General features: G+C 40.7%; 2 protein-coding genes across 2 annotated transcripts in view; one reads left to right on the forward strand and one right to left on the reverse strand.

Annotated features, from left to right (window-relative positions):
- LOC132396838 (src-like-adapter) overlaps positions 1 to 1,633 on the reverse strand; it is a 37,729-nt gene extending 36,096 nt beyond the window's left edge. The window contains exon 1 of the mRNA XM_059974819.1: positions 1,479 to 1,633. The gene's annotated coding sequence lies outside the window, so the exon portion shown is untranslated. The remainder of the gene's footprint in view (positions 1 to 1,478) is intronic.
- The window catches only part of tg (thyroglobulin), a 350,909-nt gene that overhangs the window by 212,941 nt on the left and 111,001 nt on the right, over positions 1 to 26,967 (forward strand). The window lies entirely within an intron of this gene.

Here is a 26,967-nt window from a genome sequence, read left to right on the forward strand (position 1 = left end):
ATCTGAAATAAAAACAGAAAATTCTGGATGTTTAACAGTTCAGCCAGTATCTGTGGAGAATCAAAAGAAGTCAATGCTTCTGGTCAATTGCCAATTGGAAAATGTTTTTATAATCTTATTAAATTAGCCCTAGAGTAAAAGTTCAGAAGTTACTTTGAAAACTGCTCCAGCACTGCCAGAATAAACTAAAACCAAAAACCATGCGACGCTATAAAAACAATTTAAGCCAACAATTATGTATTGGCCAATGCACTAATAATGTCATCCAGACCACCTTGTTGACTCTATAGAAACTACAAGACAATTTTCAATCTCATTACCATTATACAGTAATCCATGGGACATCATTGGAACATTATGTGGCATATTTGGATACCAAAACACATCAACAGGCTATTTGGAAAAATGGCTAATGAAGTAGAATTAAGTATTGCCTTAAAGGACAAAATAAAAGATTAAAAGTGGAAATATTTTTCACTGAAGGAATTTGAAAGTTTAAAGGTTTGTAGGTGAAATTTGGGCCACCAGTGGTAAAAAGACTAAAACTGGCAATGCGCAAGAAATTTAGGAGCAGAGTTATCTCAGATGGCTGGAAGGGGGTTAAAGAGAGGAGATGTCTTGAAAGCATTTGAAAACAAAGTTGAGAACTTACAAATTGAATGATTTGGAACACAGAATAAATAAGGAAGGATTTTTTTTACGAAATAAGAATCATATGTTCTTAATCCAAATGGGATTTTTGTTTGATGGGATTTCTATTCATAATTTTTTCCTTTTTTATTGCAAAATAAATGTTTCGGATCCCAGGATCCTCAGCTAAGAGCATCAAGAGTGTGCTAAGAAGCAGAATTTAGGTAAGATGGTTGCTTACCTTGCAGCAAGCCACCAGCTCTAACCCTGCACAATGAACCAAAGAAAGCCTTCATCTTTTTACTACACTGTATGACACAAATGGAAAATAATACCTTGTATTGGGGATTGCAGCTGTTGTTTGGTGTAAAAGTGTGTACAGCTGGTAGCCATGGAGCTGCAACCCAGAAGCTCTCGGCATCTTTTGGATAAAAGCAGGAAACAATAACAAAAGTTTGGATTGATTGTCTCATGACATTAAATGGAAAGATGGTCAATAAAACAAGCTACAGGACAAGCAGTTCAGGGCACATCGTTTGATACAAGAATCCAATCTGTAAGGATCATCTTAAAAGATAGTGAGGTAGAGGTGTTTAGGGAGGTAATGTGAGAGCCTGAGCTTGAGATTTGAAATTGCTCATGTTTGGGAGTGGAGGGAAGCAGACTGGAGGAGCTGGTAGAGTCTGGGAGAGGTGAGACACTGGAGGGATTTGAAAATGAATCCAAACCAAATATCTGTTTAAAAAAAAAATCTCTCCAAGTTTATAGATGAAGATACAACTGATATTTTTGCAAGTAATTTTACAATGTTTGAATATATTCTTTAGGCAACAAAAAAAATTACTTACTTTCTATGTAGTTCACCTTCTTGTGTCATTACAGGTGTTTTGCTTTCTTCATGAGGGAGATTTTATCCTGCTGGCTTTAGTTTTGTAGCCAAATTTCCCGAAGTAAAACTCCTGACGAGATACTTGATGGCGTGAGCTTTCTTTGACTGACGAAGTTTGTAACAACAGTCAGCGCAAGCTGCTGCAGAACAGCTAGTATTATTTGAAGTTGTGATGTCAGATTGGTTGGTGGTTATTTTGTTTTCCACGTGTTTCCTGTTGCAGATAACAGAAGCTCTCAGTCGGTTCCTTTTCCTTTTTTTTTAGCTTGAGGACTTTCTGAATTTAGGTGCTGCACTAAATAGCATACTTCTATGTATTTAATTTAATTAGTGGGGTTTTTTTTGGTGGTATTCGTTGGTGCATGTGTTGATAACTCTGAGTTTCTCTACATCTTTTCAATATCTGTAGGTCATTCTTCATGCTTCTTTGTGCCAGTGCAACCAATTAAAAATAGTTTTTTCATTAAATTTTGTTTTGCTGTTCGCAATCTACACAGGGTTACTGCTGCTTGTTTCAAGTGATAGGGATCATAATCGGTATCTGATTTGCCAAAACAGGATCCATATAGTAAAGGTTCCTGACCCAATATGTTGACTGGGTTCTCTTTCTACAAATGATTTCTAACCGTCTGAGTTCATTCAGCATCTATGGGGTTTCACTTTACCAAAGTATTCATATATAGTTGTCAGCTCTATTTCCTTAGAGCAATTGGAGAAGCTTTATGAATAACTAAAGCTGATACAACTCTGATGATTCTGGGAAAGATGAGCTCACTGCAGATATTTTATTAAATTGAGATTTTCCATCATCTTAGGTATAGAAAGATAATCCCAAGATATCATAATTCAGAAAATTCACCTTTACTCCTGGAAAATTTACACCTCAGACGACATTTACGGGACATTTCTAACACTGTAGGAACTCTGATTAACATATTCAGAGATTGCCACAGGGAACTGATGGACCCTTCAACCGACCAAAAGGAGGAACCTGTGAAAAAACAACAGCAGCTGCTAAGCTGTTGACCTCACTGTTTACTTTGATATGCCCTTGCACTTACTTGTCTGCCTGCACTATATTTTCTCTGATACTGTGACGCTTCATTTTGTATTCTGCTGTTTTTTTCCCTTGTACTACCTCAACGCACTGACATAATGAAATAATCTGATGTGGTACTTGTTACGTTTTGTAACTCCAAAACATAAAAATGAATTGAAAACTAACTCCAAACTAATTGAAAACTAACTCCATAAAACATGAAAAACTAATTGAAGGCAAAAGTATGCAACAGGGAATGTGTGCTTTAAATTTGCATTTACTTTAGCGAGACAAGCAAATATGACATGTTGGTGTGATGACACATGCTATGCACGTATGTACTTTTACATATAACCCATGATGAATTATTTAAACAACAAAGAATGACTAATCAGCCAATATATCTAGAATATTACTGAAATATTAAATACACAACACTTCTTCCTGCTTAGCTATAAACTCCAACTCAAAAATATATAACATATTGCTTTTACTTAGTAAATTTTAATTGTTCCATTCAGGCCTAAAGATTTAATTGCTGTGGAGAGGTTTCTTACTCTTGTGGGGTAATATCTTTCCTGAACAGAGCTGTCACTCTGCTTGGTAGGTGAAACTTGTGGCTATGAAACAATCTCAGGTTCTGGGGCTTCCTCCATGGTGGTTGTAGGAGTTGACTCTGGGAATGTAGGAAGTGGTTCTGGAACCCCTGATTACTTTTCTTCTGGATATGTTGGCCTCCTGATAGTGCAAAGCAAGTTGCTCCATCTGCTGATCTATCCCGGACCAGACAAAACTTTGAGCCAATGCTTTCAATTACACCATGCCTAGAGGATCAGAGTCTAGCTCCTCCATCACTTTAGCTCCCAAATTAGATGGTACAACAATTCTCAATTCCCCCATCAGGCAACCTCTGTCAAGGGCAGCTTCACCCTGGTGCTGTTAAAAGTAGGGAAACTGGAGTTCCTGCTGCACTTTCCAGCAATTTTCAGTGGCCATGTAGACTTGAAACAGTGTGGGGTTGTTTCTGGTTTCTCTTTGGATCATCTCTACATTAATAAGGAGATTTGCAGTTTGCGTTCGGGAGAATACATCGAGAGTTGTGCCTCTTTTGTAAATTTTTCCAGTATTTCCTCTTCCAAGGGTAAACACACTAGTCCATCAGCATTTCCATGATTTTGCATCCTTTTGAATTTAATCTTTTAGTTGTGTCCTCCAAGAAAAAGAGCCCATCTCTACATTCATGCTGCTGCTGTAGGTGGAACACCCTCCTGTAGATTGAAAATAGACACTAGTGTTTGAGGATCAGTAATGAGGGTAAGCTCTCTCCCATAGAAGCACTGGTTAAAGCATCTTACACCCCAAACCAGACTCAGGGTCTCTCTGTCAAAGTCTGTAATTTTTCTCTGCAGTGGCAAGGGAATGTGATGCAAAGGCTGTAAGATCACTTTCATCACTCAAAACATGTGATATTACTGCACATGTAACATAAGGCAAGCAGTCACAGGCAAGCTTTACTAGATGATGCGGATCATAAACACCTGAGTAGAGGGTCCAACATCGCCATTTTCTTTACTTTTTGGAAAGCCACCTCATACTGCTTTCTCCACTGCCGTTGCTTTCTGATCTGCAGTAATGAACTCCAGGGGTAGAACACAGTAGCCAGGTTCGACAGGAAGCTACTGTACTGTACAAGTCCTAAAGAGGAGTATGACTGTGATGCATCCTTTGGCCTTAAGGCACACACCACTGCTTGAATTCTATCAGCACACTTGTGTAATCTTTGGACATTGGTGTGACCATAGCAAGTGATGGTTGGTTTCTTTGTAACAATGTCTTGAGAGTTTGGAAATGTTTCTTGTCATCATTACCAGTAATAATGATGTCATTCAGATAATAATGAGGGTCATGACAGCCTTGCAGTACCTGGTCCATAGCTTTCTGCCACAGTGCATGTGCAAATGCTACTTCAAAAATAAGGCTACATCCACACTATGCCGGATTGAAGGTTTTTCTCTTCGTTTTTACCCTCCGTCCACACTAAACTGGCGTTTTCGTCCCCTGAAACTGGAGCTTTTCAGAAACGCTTTCCAGGGCGGGTATTTTTGAAAATGCTGCTCGGGCAGATCAGTGTGGACGGGGTAACCGGAGAAATCTGAAAATGCTGTCAGATGGCAGCACGCCATTTCATTGTTTTCTTGAACGCAACCTAACAATTTCAGAACAGACGGCAACAAGACTGAAGCCAGAAGAGTTAGAAATGTACTCACCAAATACTTTGACCCATAACTTACTGAATAAATAAGTATACTCACTTTGCCCTGATTTCTGTCCTTGCTTGTATGAAGGTGGTTTACCTATTTATGCAAGTACTTCTCTGACAATAGATGTGTAACAGCCTAATATAACATTGTATGGAAATACAAGGTAACACTGATGCAGACATGTTTTACGCATTTAACAAGGAGCTTTATTAATGCAATGGTGTTGGTCAGTTTTTCAATGTTTGTCATCATCCGGGTCAATTTGTCCATGAACTCCCTGTCGGTTGCCTCCGTACACTCCAGTATTTGTTTTTTTTTACTTTTAAGTTCTCCTGCACGAGAGCCAACAGCTGCCCATCGTTTTAAGTTTTTCTAGTCTGTAACTACACAAACACGCACTATTATGGTGAGATTCGAAACCAAACATGTCGCTTGTTTTTGGTAGATGTGTCCTGCGCATGCCCAGTAGGAGGAGATTTGCCGAAATCTCCGTTTCAATATGGGTAGAGATATTTTCAAAAACGCATAGTGTGGACATCTATTGTTTTTACGCGAAACCGGAGTTTTCAAAATTATCCGGTCTAGTGTGGATGTAGCCTAAGACTATTACAGCAGTTAAGGCCTTTATGAGGTATTTATGGAGATGAATACTTTGGATTCTTTTTCCATCTCTGTCTGTAGGTAGTCCTCGGCTAAGTCCATTTTATTGAAGTAGTTTCCTCCAGAAATATTTGCAAAGATATACTCTATCCTGGGCAGTGGGTATTGATCTACTTTCAGAGCTGGGGTTGATGGTGACCTTAAAATCACAGATCAAGGTAGACCCATTCCTCGCAGCTACTGGAACCTTTGGCATTGCCCATGGACTCTACTCAGCCTTGGAAAGAATTTCTTCAATCTCCAAGCAATCTAGCTCACTAGCTACTGTGGTTTCATCCAGTACCTTTCTTAATTCACTTTCAGTTGACTCTTTTGTAGGGGATGTGGCATAAAAATGGTGGATCGACCTCAAATCAAGTTGTAGTCATCTCAGCCACTTATGTCTCCACAATGCTGGCTCTCTGTTTTTACCAATGTAGCTTATTGGCTGTTGTATTTCACTGTTATGAATGTAATTCCCACAGGAGTTATCTTTTCTCCTGTATAAGTTCTTGGCTGGATATCTTTGGACTTTAGTTCAGTATCTTTGATATGTCATTCAAACATATTTTGTGGAATGACTGATATGCCTGAGCCAGTGTCCAGTTTTATTTTCATTAATTTACCATTCACCTCTGCTGTAAGCCATATTTTTTGTGTATTGTTAGTTTTCACATTATTAATCTTAAGGCTACTCAGTCCTGTGTCACTCTCATCATTATCAGATTACTTAACAGCATACAGATTGGTGCTCTTCTTGAAACTGCAACTTGACTTTTTAGATTATTCTCTTCCCTGTACAGTGCATTTATTTTTTCTGCCCGACATGGTTTTTGTATGTGTCCTATTTTGTTGCATTTTCTGCAAGTTATGCCTTTAAATCTGAATTGGTCTGGTGTATCTGAGCCCTGCCCCAACAGTAACATAATTTGTTCAGCCAGTGTTGTCTCCCCCACTCCACTACAGAATCCTAAGTGATCTCCTTATTATTAAGAGGAATGACCACAGGGGCACTCTGCACTGGCTCTCTATTCCCTTTCTTTCTCCCAGCAGTCACCCAGGGACCTGCCTCCTACAACTTGGGGGTGTCCACCTATCTCTCACCACCTCATTTTCCTGTATGAGCCGAAGGTCATCCAGCTGTAGCTCTAGTCCCTTAATATAGAATCTGAGGAGCTGCAGCATAGTGTACTTTGTGCAGATGTAGTTATCAGGGACACTGGAGGTCTCCCAAAGTTCCTACATCTCACTCAAGGAACATACCACTAATTCTAAGCCAGTTCTCAGCACACTAGCTGTGTACTAACAGGAAAAAAAAATAAACTTATTAGAAACTGACTTATAACCACAGCCTGTGCTTGCCCAATCCAGTTCTCACCTAAGCCTATTGAACCAAAGCCTGACAACTCCAAAACTGTCCACTCACACAGTGGTTGCTCTGCCCACATCTTGCCTCCTATTTACTCCTGCCTAATTGACTAATGGATTGCAGCCCACCAGATAGCCCTGAAAGCACCTGAGCTCTTATTAAACCCCGCACTGCATCACCAGAGAATGGTCTTTCGCATTGATTGCAGCCCACTGATACATTGGAAGTGCCAGAGGATTAGAAAATGGAATTGTAACACTCTTGATCTAGGCAGGACAAAGGGGCTTTCTATATTCTCCCTGTTATAGTAGCAATAGTCTGGGGAGAAAAAAAAATGGGCACAAGAAGAGCTTTGAGGAGAGGAAGCATGAAAGGCACATCATGTTTACATTACAGTTGAATCTCTTGATCAAATATTGGAATGTTGCTCCACATGGATCTCAACAATCAGGTTGATGTAGTACCACATAAAAGGCTGGTTAACAAATTTGAGGCTTCTAGCATGATAGGTCTGACATCAGGGCAGAAAGTAAGCTTTAATGAGTAATTCTTTTGCACTCGATGTTCAACAGTGGTGCTCTGTATGTGTTTAGTATTTTTGTCATAAATGACTAGTTCTTAGGATACAGCATAAAATTTTGAAATTTGATGATTATAAAAAAATTTCAGGGATATGGCAAAAAACATTGATGCCAATGAACTGCACTGGAGCTGAAAAGAGGAAGGTGAAATTTTATATAGGACAGAATAGAAGATGGAAGGGGTGGGAAGAGACTTAACAATATCATCCTGAAGAGAGTGTTCAGGAACGCAGGGGTGTGTGAGTACAGTGTGTACAGACCTCTGGATGTGGTAAGACATGGTGAGAAAGCTTGTTGGCAAAATATATGGGATCTTGGGCTTTATGCATGGAGAGAATGATTACAAAATCAGGGAAATCATGCTGCTGAACCTGAATAAGGTATGTACAGTCATAACCAGAGAACTGCATCCAAGGGGTGGCACGACAGTGCCAGTGATTGCTGATCGGGGTTCAATTCTCGCCACTGACCGTAAAGGACTGTATGTTCTCCCCGTGACTGTGTGGGTTTTCTCTGTGCTCTAGTATCCTCCTACATTCCAGAGATCTGTGATTAGGGTAAGTGAGTTGTGGGCATACGATGTTTGTGCTGGAAGGGTAGCGACATTTGCAAGCTGTCCCATACAATCCTCATTGATTTGCTTTCATGCAGAATGATGCATTTCACAGTATGATTCGATGTGCATGTAACAAATAAAGTTAATCTTATAACTTTCTGGTTAACACAACTTTGGAAGTACATGAATGTCCTTGAGAAGGTGTTGAGGACATTTTCTAGAATGGGTCCAGAGATGACGGCTTATAGGCAGAATGTTAGTTTGGAGAAGCTATGATTATTCTTCCTGGTGCAAGAGTTTGAGAAGGAAGTATTCAATGTGAATATATATCAGTGAGATCAAATAGATACACAAAAGCGGTTTCCATTTTCACTGATAGAAGGACTAGGGATCAAAGATTTAACACTTTGGGCAAGAGATGAAGAAAGGAAGTGAAGAAGAACTATATAATAGTGGAATTAGCTGAAACCTAATGTCTGCAAAAGAAGCAGAAGTAAGCAAAAATTGCAAAGGGAAATTTGAAAGGTCTTTGAAGGAATTACACTTACAAGATTAGAACTGGGCAATGTCACTGATTAAACTGCTCAGAAAACCAGCAAGGACTTGATCAGTCAAATTAACTCCCTTGTGCATAATCACTCTGTAATAATACATCTTGAAACTAAGAGGCTGTTGAAATATATGGGCTATAACTTGGATATAGATAGATACTTCATTGATCCCAAAGGAAATTACAGTGTCATGGTAGCATTATAAGTGCACAGATATAAATATTAGAAGGGATGTAAGAAAGAATTAAAAAAAACCTACCTCAAACAGTCTAACAGGAGGGGTCATCACTTACCCAGCTATAGGTTGACATTATAGAGCCTAATGGCCAAGGGTAAAAATGACTTCATATAGCGCTCTTTGGAGCAGTGCAATTGTCTTAGTCTATTACTGAAAGTGCTCCTCTGTTCAGCTAAGGTGGTTTGCAGAGGGTGAGAAACATTGTCCAGAATTGCCAGGATTTTCTGTAGGGTCTTTTGTTTGACCACAGCCTCCAGTGTGTCCAGTTTGACTCCTATAACAGGGACAGCCTTTCTAATCAGTTTATTGAGCTTGTGGCATCACCTGTGTTAATGCCATTGCCCCAGCATGCCACTAGTGACAGCAGACTGGTGAAGGAGAAGCCTGCATTCTCCAAAAGATCTCAGTCTCCTCTGGAAGTAGAGGCAACTCTGGCCCTCTTGTACACAGCCTCTGTGCTGTGCTCCACTCAAGTCTGTCATCCAGATGCACCCCCAAGTACTTGTAGGTCCTCACCACGTACATGTCCTCTCGATCACCATCAATAGTAACAGGGAGCAATGCAGGTTTACTCTTCCTAAAGTCCATCACCATCTCCTTTGTCTTACTGATGTTGAGCTACAGATGACTCAGCTTGCACCATTTGACAAAGTCCTCCGCCAGAGCCCTGTATTCATCCTCCCTTAACACAGAGCTATTGCTGAGCGATGAGAGACCTTCTGCAGATGACATCACTCAGTGTTGTATCTAAGGTCAGAGGTTTACAGGGTAAACAGGAAGGGAGGCAACACAGTCTGGTGTGAGGCCCCAGTGCTGCTTATAGCCATGTCTGACACACAGCTCTGAAGCCATACAGACTGTGGTCTGCCAGTCAGGTTGTCCATTATTCAGTACCCAAGGGAAGTGCCAACCTGCATTGAATGGAGCTTTTTCCCCAGCAGTGAGAGCTGTATGGTGTTGAAGGCACATGAGTAATCAAAAACATGATCCTCACAGTGCTGCCCTGCTTATCCAAATGGGAGTAGGCTGTGCTCAGCAGGTAGATGACAGCATCGTCGACTCTAATGTGCTCCTGGTAGGCAAACTGCAGGGTATCGAAGGCTGATCTGACCAGGCATCGGAGGTGAGCCAGGAACAGCCTTTTTACGGTCTTCTTGATGTGTGAGGTCAGGGCCACTGGACGGTAGTTATTCAAGACTTTTGGTTGACGCTTTTTGAGTACTGGGACCACACATGACGTTTACCAAGCAGTCGGGACCCTTTCCAGGCTGAGACTCAGATTGAGAATGAACTGGAGAACTCCACACAGCTGCTGAGCACACTCCCTCAGGGCCTTGGGTTCACGCCATTCGGTCTCAATGCTTTGCCGCGTCTGGGTTTCCCCAGATGTCCTTTCTCATCTGCTTAGTAGTGAAAGTGAGTCCATGATGACTGGGGAGTTGATGGAAGGTGGGGGCTGTGGAAGGCAGGGGGGTTGAAGATTGGGACAATAGCAGTTGCCATGTGGAGGTAGGTGCAGGGCAAGGAGGGAAAGTAGACAGTGGTAGCCTGTGTTGTTCAACCGCATGTTGAGTGGGGGAGGGAGGAGGGCAGGCACTGGTGCTAAGGAGCAATGGGTACCTCAGCACCCGAACTGCTGTGCTGAGCGGGGTCTGAATGGGAGGGAAATTGTCAAATCAATTGAAGAATTGATTTAACTCATTAACCCATTCATGGCTGCATTCCAAGGCTCTACGGATAGGCTGATTGAATCCATTAATGTAATTCATGCCTCCCTACACCTCCCATGTGCTACTCCACGCAAGCTTGTTCTCCATCTCTCTCTTGTATTCCTCTTTAGCCACCTTGATCTTCTCCTTTATCTCCCTCTGCATATTTTTCAATTCCTCCCATCTCCTGATCTAAAGGCTCTCTTTTTGTGGTTGAGAAGAGCCTTTAGGTCACTGGTGACCCATGATTTGTTGTTAGGGAAACAGTTAACAGTCCTTGGTGGTATTACAGTGTCCACACAGAAGTTGATGTAGCCAGTGATGCAATCAGTAAGTCCATTAATGTCCTCCCCACATGGTTCACAAAGCACATTCCTGTCAGTAGCCTCCAGTTGAGTCTGGAGTCTCGCAAGGGCAGTATCTTTGTCTATATCTTTATGACTCCATTTCTTCTTGATACTTGTTTTGCATTATATAGCCAAAACACAAACTCAGAGCTCTGACAAATGAGACATTACCCATAGAACACTACAGCTCAGTACGGGCCTTTCAGCCCTCCATGTTGTGCCAACCCACATAATCCTTTTTTTTTAAAAAGTACTAAACCCACACTACCCCATAACCCTCCATTTTTCTTTCATCCATGTGCCTGCCCAAGAGGCTCTTAAATCCCCCTAATGTTTTAGCCTCCACCACCATCCCTGGCAAGTCATTCCAGGCACTCACAACCCTCTGTGTAAAAATCTTACCCCTGATGTCTCCCCTAAACTTCCCTCCCTTAATGTTGTACATATGTGTTTGCTATTGGTGTCCTGGGAAACAGGTACTGACTATCCACCCTGTCTATGCCTCTCATAATCTTGTAGACCTCTATCAAGTCCCCTCTCATTCTTCTATGCTCCAAAGAGAAAAGTCCCAGCTCTGCTAAGCTTGCTTCATATGACTTGTCCTCCAAAGCAGGCAACATCCTGGTAAACCTCCTCTGCACCCTCTCCATAGCTTGCACATCCTTCCTATAATGAGGTGACCAGAAGATTTTCAAAGAAGATCTGTACAGCTTTGAAATTTCCACATGAATTGTGAATGCGAATCAGCTTCTGTTGGTCACGAGGCCGGCAAGCTTTGTGGAACACTCCGTGTCATCCCATTGCCCATTATTAACCTGTCATATCCGGGGTAGTAGTGGGGGTAAGCCCCCACTCCTTGCAAAGTGCTCCCAATGGCGTGTCTCAAATTAGCCTCTGATAACCAAGTCCAACTCCTGGCCTTTACACGGCAGAACTGTTTACACTGACAGGAAAAGGGGCGAAGGCAGGTCACTGGCACCTTAAAACCAAGTGGGGCTCATTAGCCTGGGAAGGCAGCACACCTAGGAGAAGGGAAAACTCTGATTTAAAACCTCCGCTGCCCTGAGGCTATACCCACTTATGGGAAAGGCTTCGGGAGTAAACCACGAGGAAGCAATCTGGCGTCTGAACCCTAAGGCAGTCTGGTGTTGATTCATGAATTATGAAAGGGATAGATAAGATAGAGGCAGAAAAGTTATTTCCACTGGTAGGTGAGACTAGAACTAGGAACACAGCTTTAAGATTTGGGGGAGTAGATTTAGGATGGAGATGAGGAGGAACTGCTTTTACCCGAGAGTGTTAAATCTATGGAATTATCTTCCCAATGAAGCAGTGGACTTCATATATCTCAGTAGATATATTTAAGACAAGGTTGGATAGATATTTGCATACTAGGGGAATTAAGGGTTGTGGGGGAAAAGGGAGGTAGGTGAAGATGAGTCCATGGCCAGATTAGCCATGATCTTGCTGAATGGCGGAGCAGGTTTGATGGGCCAGATGGCCTACTCCTGCTCCTATTTCTTATGTTCTTATGTTATATGGAGAGGATTAAAATGTTTATATGGTCAATAATATTCTTGAGTTGAACAGAACTCTGTTGGAAACCACACTGTGGGAACATAAAGTAATCATAGCTGCATAAAATGCTGGAGGAACTCAGTATGTCAGGCAGTATTTACGGAAATTAATAAGCAGTTGACATTTCGGGCCGAGGTAATTTCCTCCAGCATTTTGTGTGTTTTCTGCTTTAGATTTCCAGCATTTGCAGAATTTCTCCTGTTTGTACTTGCATAAATTGGCTCCAAGGTACTTCAGATGTTTATCAACTAAACAGAAAACTAGAGATTTGAATAGGTAATTGTGAGGTTAGAAAATACTTCAAGCAAAATTTGTTTAAGATAGAGGAGAGATATACCGTTAGTTTGGCACAGACATAAAAAAGATTGAAGAAAGCATGGGTGCTATATCATCACACTCAATCACCTAACAAAATATTGTAACTCTAGAGAGTTTCCAAATTGTACACCCTGATACATATCTGTGTATTGTGGTGAAGATTGTCAAGATTAATGAACAAACAGTTCTTCATTATCTGCAAAAAGAGAAACTTGCTTTGCTCAACCCTCAGTGACACAAACTTAAGTAAACATCAAAAGCACATCAGAGATCGTGTATCCTGCAGTGCTCAACTCATCCTCAAGTCTTTTCACCACTGACAAGGCAAGGCAGGAATGTGACAGCAAACTAAGGAAGTCCCTTGGGAAAGTGTAGAGAGGGGCATAAGTAAAAAAAGAACACAAAGTTAGGAGGGCAAATAAGAGACATAAGATATCACTGGTGGCCCCGGTTGAGGAAATTTCCAAAACATATCACATGTACAAAGGATACAAGGATAAATAACTTTGGAAATAAAAAACCATTAGTGACAAAGTGGCGAGAATACAGATGAGCCTTAAAATACTTCCCATCTGTATTCACTAAGGCAAATGATGTGGTAGTTGGAGAATTTATGGAGCTGATAGGTGAAACACTAGAACATTTTAGGAGGAGGGATTGGGTGGCTTCGCAGGCTTACAAGTGGATAAATTTCAAGGACTTGGATGAGATGCATTGTAGGCTGCTGTGGGAAGTAAGACAGACAAACAGACATACTTTATTGATCCCAAGGGAATTTGGAGATTGTAGATCTCCAAGATTGGAGAGAGAATTGGAGGGAAGGAGATTGTAGGTTTTCTTATTTAATTCTTCACTGGCCATGGGTGAGAAATGTTCCCTCTAACTTTTAGTAGTCAGTGTTGTGCAAATTTTTTTCCTGTGACAAAAGTACGTGTGCACTGAATGCACACATGGCAGTTTATGTAGGTTTACAAAATATTTGACATAAAACTGCACAGAATAACAATAAAATAACATACATATTTAAGTCACTCAGTTGTGTTTTTTTTCTCTCTCCTGTCTTTGGCATTTACCTATTCTTTGAAAACTCTATCTAGACTAATAGAACTTCCATCCAATTGATAGCTTTTGATTCTTATTAACATATCCAAATGACATTCACCTAAACGGCTCCTCAGCTTGTTTTTGAGTTGATTCATTAAGCTAAAACCTCACTCACAGTCTGCACTAGACGCAAGAAAGATCCCCCAATGTCTATCAACTGTGCAAGGTCTCAGAAATGTTTATTTTGAAGTACAAAAGCCACTATTTGAGCAAAATTTGAAATCAGTTTGGATTTAATTTTTTCTTGCACAGAACATTTGAATTCATTAAACTGTCTAACTATTACAGTATTTTCACCTAGAAAATCATGATATTTTAAACATAAGGCGTTAACTTGTTCATTGCCAAATGTGAAGTCACAATCTGCAATTGGGGAGAAATCAAAAGCTGACAATTCTTGTGCCTCATCTTCAGGAAACCTTTCTTCTAAATTAACACAAAGATGATTTATAAAAGTCAACAGCAAACTTTTATCTACTGTGACATTTTCGGTGTAGCAGTTTCTACTATTTTGTTAAGCCATTCAATTTTAAACAATTTTGCAGTTCTTTTGCGCTTCACGCCCTTTGCTTCTTTTGAATTCGACATAGTGAATAAATATTTTTTTCAATAACATCTTAGTAAGCTATCTACAGGATTTCAAACAGATCTTTGTAAACTTTACGATAGGAACACTGTCCGCCAAAGATGGCTGCAGCCACAATGCAGCTGCACAAACCAGAACAGGAAAGGTGAGGTGACGTAAATTAGTGATGTGCATTGTGGTATTTGAAAAACCGACTAACTAGTTAACGGAAACATTTAGCTAAAATATTATTTTCAATAAGTTTAATTACTACATTATTTTAGATAACTAACCTTCTGTGTGCACATTAATTTCCTTTGTGCGCTGGTTGAAAAACGTGTGCACACGCACACACGCACAGCTTAGAGGGAACATAGCAAGTGAGGTACCGGGGGATGGATGGCAGCAAATATGGTAACTTTATTCAAAAAAAGGAAACAGTGATGGGGAAGTTATTGAAATAAAATGGGAGTAACAGAACTGATCCATACCAGAAAGTCAGGGATTAATGGAAAAATAGAACAACTCTGTTTGGTGATACCTGGTCTGACCAATCTGATTGAACTTCTCAAAAGAGGAACAAAGAGTAATGTTGAGAGTAGTGCACTCAATGTTATCTACAATTTTGGTAAGATTAGAGGTTAGAACTCATTGAATTCACGGTATGTTGGCAAATTGAATTCAAAATTGACTTGATGCTAAAGGCTGAGGATGATGGTGAGCTGTTGCTTTCGTGACCACAGGAATTGGTGCTGGGACCTGTCAAAATGTCTATGAACATAGAAGGTGCGATAAGTAAACTTGTCAGAAAACATGAAACTTATGGAGTTGTTGACTGCAAGGAGGATAGTTGGAGGATATTGATCAGTTGGATAACACTGGCAGAGCAATGGAAGATGTGGCAGATGACACCCTTTGTTGGGGGGGGCAGATGAGGGTCGGACATACACATTGAATCTCAGGTTCATAGGGAGCTCTGGGAAAGAGAGGAACCCCAGTGTAAGCTCTGAGATTGAGATGATGGAGGATGGGATACCTGTCAGCATCAGTCAGAGGACAGAATATATGAGTAGGAAGGCTGTGAAACCACTTCACGAAGTATTGGTAAGGCCACAGATGGGTACTATGTACTGCAGTGGCCACCATATTATCAGAAGAATAGGATTGTACCGGTGAGGGAGCAGTGCAAATTCACCAGGACGTTATCTTGGCTGGAGTATTTCCGCAACAAGAAGAAACAAAACAAGCTGTTTCTTCTTGGAAACGAGGAAGCCTGAGGGGGAAGAGCATGGAAGGGTAGTATACAGGGACATATTGCCATGGCATAGGTGCTTAAAACTGGAGGACTTGGCTTTAGGATAGGGTAACAGGTTAGAAGAACCAAATGAGAAACCTTTTTACTCTAGGGTGACTGGAATCTGGGACCCTCTAAGTGGATGGTGAATCAAGATCCTATCACAGTTAAGAAGTATTTAGACATGCACTTAAATTGCCAAGACATAGAAGTCAACCAACAACATATTGATAAATGGGATTAATATGAATAAGTTCTTAATGATTGGCATGGACTTTCTGGTCTGAGAGACTTTTTTCTTGTCCTATATGACTATGATTCTCTACTGGTTTGGATGAGGGCTGCTTCAACATTACTGAAGGGCCTTAACATCATCCAGGGCAAGTCAGTCCTCTTCAATGTTAACAGGTCTGCTACGATTAACATTCATTCCCTCCTCCTTCAGAGCACTGTAGTTCCAGTGAACATCAGCTGTAAAATACATTAGAATAATTTCTTCTTTGAAAACACCACCGAAACCTGTGATCTTTGTTAACTAGAAAGACAAAGGCAGCAGGCATTTAAAAAGGTTCCGCTTACACACTTGGCCTTTCCTACATGGAAGTACATCTGTCTTTTTTATACTGAAACTTCCACTCAAGGTAGTTTTACAGCAAGTACAGCAGTTTGAAAATGGACCTCCCTTTCACTTTTTTGACAATTTAGAATGGACAATAAATACTGCCAACACATCCATCCTATAAAATTAAATTCCAAGAAGTCTATAATGTGGTTTAGAGGATCAGGTGCTTGGAACAGCTCCTACAGCAACATACTTATCAGTATTAAATATACTGAGCCTATTCAATATAATAAAACTTGCACGTCATGTGATGCAGTGCAGCTTGTGCAAATTAACCACACTTAATAGTTTTAATAGTTCCTCTCCTCAGTTTTTCTGGAAAGGCAGAAATAGAAATGTAACAGGAAGCATATTAGCAAACAGCCAGACAATGAGTTACGTTCACCATCTATTTTTTTTTTCTCTTCCTGATTTGTGTTCTGACATCTTTTAATTAATTTCAGGTCTTAGAGAAAGGTGGCATTTATTACTCGTCCTTAGATTTTCTTGAGAATGTAGTGATGAACCTTGTTCTCTAAGCACAGTAAAATAAAGTTTCACTTTAAGTCACCTAAGGACAGGAAATATCTGCCATCCTTCTAAGCATGCTCATACCTTATTTAAGTCCAGTGATGTTGTTATGAACACTGTGTGTTTGTAAAACCCAAGCAGAAATGGCCTCCAAGCTAGTTCAAAACCCGCTCATAAACCTATTAGTGTAGGGCCATTGCTTGAGATTAATGGTGATGCTGGTCAATGTGTTTTAAAACCTAGATCCTCTGACTTGAATAATAAGTCTCCAAGGCACTACTTGATGCCTTGATAAATTGTTGCTCTTTACACACGTGACTGACCACAGCTTAAAAGCCATCTATAAATTTGCAGATGACACCACTGTTGGTAAAATGTAATATGGTGATGAGTTGTTATGCAGTGAGATAGATTGGCTGGTTGAGTGGTTTTGCTAAAACATCCTGGCACTCAACATCAGCAAGACCAAGGAAATGATTGTGGACTTCAGAAGTCTGTTGAGGCCCACTGGTGCAAAGGGTGAGCAGCTTTAATTTTCTGGATATTAACATGTCGTAGGACCTGTCCTAGTCTCAACGCATTGATGCAATCATGAACGAGGAATGCCAGCAGCTCTACTTCATTAAGAGGAGATTTGGTATGTCACGAAAGACTCTTGTAAATTTCTATATATGTATGGTGCAGATCATTCTGGCTGGCTGCACCAGGCCTGGTATGTAGGCTCCAATGAACAGAATTACAAGAGGCTGAAGAGGGTTATGGACTCAGCCAGTTCCATTGTGGGCACAACCTTCCCTACCGTCAAGGACATCTTCAAGTGGTAGAGTCTGAAGAAGGAGGCATCCATTATTGAGGACTCTCACTATCTGGGGCATACACTCTTCTCATTGCTACCATTGGGGAGGAGGTACAGAAAACTGATGATCTATACTCCACTTCCTCCCCTCCACCATCAGATTTCTGAATGGTCCATGAACACTACCTCATTATTCTTTTCACAAATAAGAGAAAATCTCCAGATTGGCCAGAACTCAAACTAACACACACAAAGTGCTAGAGGAACTCAGCAGGCCAGAATCAGATTCAGGTTTATTATCACTGGCATGTGTCATGAAATTTGTTAACTTAGCAGCAGCAGTTCAATGCAATACATAATATAGAAGAAAAAATATATAATACTGGTAATAAAGTGTACCATATAGCCTACTATATAATATGGGACTATGTTATGCCGTAGTAATACGTTATTGAGCATGCGCAATTGGGCGTGTATTGATCTGTAAATATGTGTTCAGTTCAGTTTTAGTTAGTAAGGAACCCTGTTAACGTAGCTCCAGTCTCCAGCATTTTTTATTAATGATATTGTTGTGTAAATGGGGGCATATACAACAATTTCACGACGAGGATGGGATACACATCCACATGTGCAGGCCACATCTGTCACAAATACTTGCTGACTCTGAGGAAGTATTCATGAAAGGAATAGGAACACTTCAGGGCTTGAAGGCAAAGATTGAAGTTGAGGGAAATGCATGTCCAGAATTTTACAAAGCCAGACCAGTGCCATATGCAATCCGTCCTACAGTAGGGGCAGAGCGGAAAAATCTGGAGCAGACTGGGGTCCTGTCAAAGGTGGATTGGAGTGAATGGGCCATGCCCATTGTTCCAGTGGTGAAGAAAACCTCCAGCACAAAAGCAGCAAAACCAAGCAAGGTGCGCATAATGTGACTGTTAACCCAGTGCTCCACACAGTACAGTACCCCCTATCCCATATTGAGGATGTTTTTTGCCTCTCTGTCTGGAAGGGAACATTTCACAAAAATTGATTTGACCCAGGCTTACCTCCAAATGGAAATCGAGGAAGCATCTAAGAAATACCTGACAATAAATACAGACCAAGGACTTTATCAGTACCACAGGTTGGCGTTTGGGATAGCATCAGCACCTGAAATCTGGTAAAGGGCAATGGACCAGGTCCTGCAGGGGATTCCAAGCACAGTGTTACCTGGATGACGACAAACATCTTTCTAACCTAAAACAAGTGCTCACCAGGTTACAAGAATATGGACTCAGAGTTAATCAACAGAAATGTGAGTCTTTCAAAAAGGAAATTTCATACTGTGGGCATGTGATCAACAAGGAAAGCTTACACATGTCTCAAGACTAGATAGAAGCGGTGCTTAAGGTACCACCACCTGAAAATGTGTCTCAGCTGAGAGCATATCATGGTCCAGTGAACAAGCTCTTGCCTAACCTATCCACAGTCTTACACCCACTAAATGCACTATTACAGGCAGGGACACAATGGAAGTGGATTGAGAGCTGTGAGGAAGCGTTTCAGGAAACTAAAAAACTCATAACTTCAGATGGGATGCTCGTGCACTTTGACCCCTCCTTACCTATCCGACTAGCTTGTGATGCCTTGTCCCATGGGATAGGAGCTGTGTTATCGCACAAGTTTCCAGAGGGCTCAGAAAGACCAACAACCTTTCCCTCAAGAACGCTAACTTCAGCTGAATGCAACTAAGCACAGATTGACAGAAAGGCCCGAAGCCTTGTGTGGGGAGTCAAGAAATTCAGTTACTGGCTGTATGACCAAAAGTTTACTCTGTTGACTGACCATCAGCTGCTCGTTAATCTTCAACTCAAGAAAAGGTGTTCCAGTGATGACAGCACAAAGGCTGCAGCGATGGTCCCTTTTCTCAGGAGGTCACAGGTATGACATTGAACACAAGGGGACCAAGCAACACGGCAATGCAGATGGTTTGTCACATTTACCATTGCCGACTTCCGAGGTAACTACACAAATGGACTCAGCAGACGTCTTTCACACAACAATAGTTGAACAATTACCAGTAACAAACAGCCTCATTGAAAGGGAAATGAGTAATGACTCTACGTTGTCAAAAATGTATGACATCACAGTAAAGGGATGACCAGCGCAGGGTAACACAGTTTCCAGCCTTCTCAGCGAGGAAGGAGCAGCTGTCAGTGTGTCAGGGAACACTAATGTGTGGTTCATGAGTTGTGATTCCTCCCAAACTACACACCAGAGTGCTGGAAGAACTGCACGAGGGGCCCCTGGGTACTGTGAAGATAAAATGTCTTGCCCGTGCCGATGTGTGGTGGCCAGGAATCGATAAACAAATTGAGGACATGACCAAGAACTGCGCTGGATGTCAAAAGATCCAGAACAAACCACCACAAGCCCCTCTCCATTCGTGGGAGTGGCCCTCATCACCATGGCAACGAATGCCCATCGACTTTGCTGGACCATTCATGGACTCTATGTTTCTAATCGCCGTTGGTGCACATTCCAAATGGTCGGGGGTCATCAAAATGAGGACAATCACATCGGAAAAGACCATTACAATTCTGAGGGCCGTGTTCACCAGGAATGGCATACCAGAGCAAATAGACACAGACAATGTATGACAATTTGTCTGAAGGATTCCAAAGTTTTGTGAAGAACAATGGAATCAAGCACTTTACATCAGGCCCTTACCATCCATCCACAAATGGCTTGGCAGAAAGATTTGTACAGACATTCAGGAAAGGGACCTCAAGGCAAGGGACCGTGAAAATTGACCACTACAACACAAGATAGACAACTTCCTCCTTGCCTATAATAATGCAGTACATGCAGCTGCTAACTAGACTCCAGTGATGATGTTTCTGAACAGGAACCTGAGGTCCCACATAGATCTTCTCAAATCAAATGTACGGCCTGATGTAGAGAACAGACTGTTCGAACACTTGAATGCTAAGTCCACACGGAGCTTCAATGTGGGTCTGTCAGTTCTTGAACGGGATCACCGGACTGAAAGTGGCAGCTGGGTATAATTTCCACCATTGACGGCCACTGATATAGAGTACAGGTGGAGAGAACGTATGGAGACGTCATGTGGATGAAATCCTGAATGCTCAGGTGAAAAATTCAACAACACCTTGCCCGGACTCCCTGGATATAGAAGCAAACACTCCTGATGTGACCACATCGATCAGCCTCGCCCACAGATAAGCCTGTCATCAGCACTGAGGACCCACTTGATGTACCTGTGGAGACTAATTCCCCAAAGCAAATGTTGCAGGGGAGACGTTACCCAGAGGAGGCTGAGAAGACCTCCCCCAAAGACTTAAGTTTTAATTATTATTATTAGGTTACTTTGTTATAATTTCATATCATTAAGTTATTAAGTGAACATTGGTGGGCATTTGCATATTAAGAGTACACATACAGTATTTGTTTAACCTTAAAAAAAGTTAATACACTTTTCAAATAGAAGGGGAGGAGTGAATCATATAGCCTACTGTATAAGATGTTATTGAGCATGCGCTATTGGGCACGTATTGATCTGTATATATGAGTTCAGTTCGGTTTTAGTTAGTAAAGAACCCTGTTAATGTAGCTCCACTCTCCAGCGTTTTTTATTAATGATATTGTTGCATAAACAGCCACATACACAATATAAATAAGTAAATCAATTACAGTATACGTATATTGAATGGATTAAACATTGTGCAAAAAACAGAAGTAACATTTTTAAAAAGTGAGGTATTGTTCAGGAGTCCAAAGTCCATTCAGGAATTGGATGGCAGAGGGGAAGAAGCTGTTCCTGAATTGCTGAGTGAGTGTCTTCAGGCTTCTGTACCTCCTGCCTGATGGTAACAATGAGAAAATGGCATGCCTTGGGTGCTGGAGGTCTTCAATAAAGGACGCTGCCTTTCTGAGACACCGCTCCTTGAAGGTGTCCTGGGTACTTTGTCGGCTAGTACCCAGAATGGAACCAACTAAATTTACAACCCTCTGCAGCTTCTTTCGGTCCTGTGCAGTAGCAGCCCCCCCCACCCCCACCCCACCACCTCCATACCAGACAGTGATTCAGCCTGTCAGAATGCTCTTCATGGAACATTTATGGAAGATTTTGAGTGTATTTGTTGACATACCAAATCTCTTCCAACTCCTAATGAAGTATAGTCACTGTCTTGCCTTCTTTATAACTACATCAATATATCGGGACCAGGTTAGATCCTCAGAAACCTTGTCACTCAGGAACTTGAAACTGCTCACTCTCTCCACTTCTGGATCTCTCTATGAGGATAGGTATGTGTTCCTTCCTCTTACCCTTCCTGAAGTCCACAATCAGCTCTTTCATCTTACTGATGTTGAGTGCAAGGTTGTTGTGGTGAACTACATATACTTGTCTGGACACGCTCCCCCCTGCTGACTGCTCCTTTGGTTCCTCCCACTGACCATGGCTCCTCCCACAGACCCTGATATAAAGGCCATTGGGGCCTGAGCCCTACCCCTCAGTCTCCAGGATGTAGCATGGTGGTCAATTGCTGCTTGTTCTTTCTTCCAGTCAATAAAAGTCAATATCTCGCCTCACGTCTCGGAGAGTTATTGATGGTGCATCAGTTGTTGGCTGTGACACCACTCCACTAGTTGGTATATCTCACTCCTGTACACCCTTTTGTCTCCATCTGAGATTCTACCAACATGGTTGTATCATCAGCAAATTTATAGATGGTATTTGAGCTATGCCTAGCCACAGTCATGGCCCTGTGTTGACAGGCAGTATCTATGGAAAAGAGTAAACAATTGACGTTTCGGGCTCAGACCTTCCATCAGGATTATTCTTTTCCTTTTGCACTGTTTATTTATTTTGTAATTTACAGTGATTTTATGTCTTACAATTTTACTATTGCTGCAAAGCAATAAAATTCTTGCCCTATAAAACTGTGGTAATAAATCTGATTCTGAGATGATGCCCTTCTGCCTGAAGGTGATGGCTTATGATGCAGAAATTGCTTTCTCCAATGCTGGTGCAATTCAGATGTCATGTGTAAAACAGCTAGCGCAAATTTTAAAAAAAACACAAACACAACAAAACATTGTTACTTCATAGGGGAACTACATCCATCTGGCCTTCTCTTTGATTCTAAAACAGAAAATGCTGGAAGCACTGCATTAAGTCAAAGCAGCATTTGTGGGAAGAGAAATAGAGATAACATTTCAGAGCAGAAACTTTCTATGGCATCAGCAGTTTTTTAATTTTACTTCCACTTGCCAGTCAGTTCTATTTGATCTATTCTAGAGGGACATGAGCCATGATTACTGCTGTCTGCAAGCTTCCTTTTCTCCTGGGTTGTGTTGTCCGAAGCCCAGTAATTATTCCACCCTTAGCTCTGCTTCTGTATGTTCCAAAGCTACACTATTCTTTTTGGATGAATAGTTCCCAATAGCCATGACATCGTGTCTCCATAGCCATTTTGTTTAATCATAGTGGGCTGCAAGGATGATTAGTAAGGGCACTAAAGTTTACCGAGAGAAGGTAGGAGGATGGTGTTGAGAGGGATAATAAATCAATCATGACTGAATAGCAAAGAACCTCAATGGGCCGAATGGCCTAATTCTGCTCCTATGCCTTATGGTTTAAGAAGTGAGTAGTGAGTCTTTACTATGGGTCTGGGCCTGAAACGTCGACAGTGCTTCCTCCTATAGATGCAGCCAGGCCTGCTGCATTCCACCAGCATTTTGTGTGTGTTGCTTGAATTTCCAGCATCTGCAGATTTCCTCGTGAGTGAGTCTTTATGAAGTGCAACTGGCTCAAGCTTCAGTGGAGTTTTTCACTGCTTTGTAATGTCCATCTTGGTCAAAACTGTTGAATAATAGAAGAAGATGAAAAGTTAAAAACAAACTATAAAAGAGCCATGAAACTACAAATAATTAGTTAAAAGCATAAACTGACAGTAAAATTAAGGAACATTTATCCAATACTACATGTACAAATCAAATCAAATATGTACATCAAAAGAAGTGTTGATGCTGAACTTCTGAAATAAAAACAGAAATTCTGGAAACACTCTGTGCCCTCCCCTCCCTGCACAACAACCTATGACATGCTCCTGAACTCTCAGTGACTTTATGGGTGAAGCAGGAAATCAGGTGCACACAAATCTGACCTACAGAAGGTTCCTGACGTATGAACTGTAGTATGTATATATGAAATGGACGAGCATACTGATTTGCACACAGCAGTTAACCAAGGTATTCATGTGTGTATCTTTATTTATAATATACCGCTCACTACATCATGTCTATGCTGACCTTTTCAGCCAATTACTTCAACCCCATTTCCCCACATGAAGCCCACATCCTTTGTGCCTTGCCTTTTACTTGCCTGCTTAAATGTAGCCATTGTATCTAACTCCAACTGCCTCGACTGGCAGCAAATTCTAGACAACTTACTATATTAAAAAAAATTACCCACAAATTCCCCTTTAAACTCCTTGCTCTCACTTTAAAACTACACTATTTCCTCTTGTTTCTGAATCCCTGTCTGTGCCTCTTATATTTTTATATACGTCTATCATGTCACCTCTCAAACTCCTTTTCTTCAGGGAAAACAAATATGTCCTAATCAATTGTTCACAATTTTTTTTTACACACAGAAGGTGGCGAGTCTGTGGAATGAGCTGCCAGAGTACCTGGTAGAACTGGGTACAACTATAACATCTGAAGCATGTAACTAGGTGTATATATATGGGAAAGATTAAGAGGGTTATGGACTAAATTCATGCTACTTGCTCAGGTCAGAAATTTGGACAACATGGATGAGTAGGGTAGAAGGGCTTAGTTCTCTATGGTTATGTAAATTTAATTAGTGTTTTGCATTATTGATTCCTTTGAGACATAGTACTAATAGTCCTGCTTGTGTAACAAACAAGAAAACCTGCAGATACTGGAAGTTCAAAGCAACAGTTGGTTGTGTTATAGTTTCAGCAAAATGTATATGTGCTTGAATCAGATTTCAACCGTTTACTCATAATGAAATTGCACAAGTGAAGGAGGAAGGCAACTATAATAAAAGGCAGACTTCCCTTTACACTTCAGTTACCAAATAGTTAATCTTTTTGCGGATGTTCTTCACCCCTCAGAAATTAACCTTGCTGCAAACCAGTTCAGGAAAATGAGAATCTATCGCATTGAAAAAAAATAGAATAATTAAATAACTTTAAATTATAAGGAAGTGTTTTTCTTCCTTATTTTCACCATTGGGCAATTAAACATTGTAGAATCAAGCCCCAGTATGGGTCTAGGGTACATGATGTACAGTACATGTTACTGTTACACAAGCATTGCAGAATTTCTTTGCTTTTTATTCTTGTAGCTATTTTGGATCTTTATCAACACTCCTCCACTTTTTGCTATAACTTATTAGTAGCTAGATATTTAATGCAGATTTTGATTGAGAGTATCAATTCTCCATTTGTCAGTGACTTGTAATCATTAATAATGTTTTCAATAGAATTTATCGTATTTCTAATTGTCTTGTTCACGATGTGTGTTAAAGTCAAAGCACTTGGTGCAATTTAGAGAGATAACTGTGATGTTGAAGGGCTGCAGAGATCAAGCAATTTATACTTAAATAGTCTGTTCTGGACTTAATGTTTCTGAGGCATTGATTAGAAGGAGAAAGTCTGTAAGAGAAGACATCACCTCAAAATTTAGTGTTGTCTATATATGAATGAAATGACATAAAGGCAAATAGAACTGAATCATACTGACCGATAATGGACTTGAGATACTAGATCAGTATGTTGACCTCTTCCAAAGTCTAGAATTTGTCACTTTTCAGTTTTATTAATTTAGAACATACAACATAGAACACATCAACACAGAAAAGAATCATAGGCCCAGGGTCTGGTGATGAATCTTTAATCTACTCTAAGATCAATCTAACCCTTCCCTCCCAGATAGATCTTGACTTTCTTTCCATCGTCCATGTGCCTTTTCCCTCCTACTTCTTTTTAATAATTGTTAACATCATTAGGGACTCAGTGGGGTGTGTCAAATAGTCTTCCGTTATTTTCCTGTGCATGGTCCAAGTTTACATATTTACAATTTAATTTTGCAGGTAGCCTGCCATTTGCACTTGGATTGACATCACTCCCTGCTTGTGTGGGTGTATCTCTCCCCCAAGCATACAATTATAAGTTTTATTACCTGCTGAATGGATTATATGGTTACAATGACATTTCATAATAGATGTTTTGCTAAAAGGCAATCACATTCCATTTAAACTATGCGCAGCACAGTTGAATTTCTAGGTCGGTGGCTTGGTTTTGAAGAACAATTCAACATGACGTTAACATACGTTAAGCTTTGAAAGTAGTTGAACAGGTTGCTGAACCTGTTAAAAACCATGTGGAAATCTTGGCTACAAGGATAGAGCAGAAACAAAAGAATGTTTTGTTAAACTTTTATAATTTTTCGGCTGAGGCTCAAAAGGGCTTGGAGTTTGTGTAGAATAAACATTCAGGAACAGCAGCTAAAATAATGAACTTAGTAATACTCAGCAAGTAGGCATCAATTATTGCTCCCCTTGGATCGGAGAGGGATACTACAGGGAGATTATGTGGAAGTGCCCAAAATTATCAGGTTTGTTGTAGCTGGGGTAAACATTGGCAGGAGAGTTGATGACAAATAGAAGCACAAAGGAAGAGATGAGGAAAATGTAGAACCTGTTATTTATAATCTGGAATATAAAGTCTGTAAGGGCAATGGAGACAAAAATCAACACCCACTTTTGAAGGAGAATTAGAAAGGCAATGTTTGCTTTCATCTGTGAAAGAAGCAACTATGTGGAACAAACGGAATAACTGTTTCAAGGAGCTGACACAGACGAATGTTGTCATTATTGCTTGGAAAATTTCATATTTCATGAAAAATTACCTGTCAAATTAATGGAGAGAATGTATTATAGTTCTACTTTATCTTTTTATGAGCCTTGCACTACCTAATCACTTACTGTTCTATTACTGAGAAGCTCACTTCAGGTGAACATCTTGTTGTTTCACTTCAGAATGAGACAGAAATCCATTGTGGAGGTAATGTCAATGATAAAGAATAAATAGCTTGTTCCACTGCCATTGTGCATGGGTTCAGGTTTATGTGCAAGAATAACCCAGAGTTAAAGCAGGGGGATAAACTAACAAGAGCTATTATAGGAAGGAGGAATTTTTAGCTGAGAAGATGAAAATGTTTGTGGATGGAAGGATAAAAGTCAACATTTTTCACATGGACAGAGAAGCAGAATTGGCTAAAGGGGCTCCATTTTGAAAGTGTATCTTCCAAACACCAAGAATGGTTTTAGATTACTC

This window comes from Hypanus sabinus, chromosome 1 (assembly GCF_030144855.1).
Source record: "Hypanus sabinus isolate sHypSab1 chromosome 1, sHypSab1.hap1, whole genome shotgun sequence".
Taxonomy (NCBI): Eukaryota; Metazoa; Chordata; class Chondrichthyes; order Myliobatiformes; family Dasyatidae; genus Hypanus; species Hypanus sabinus.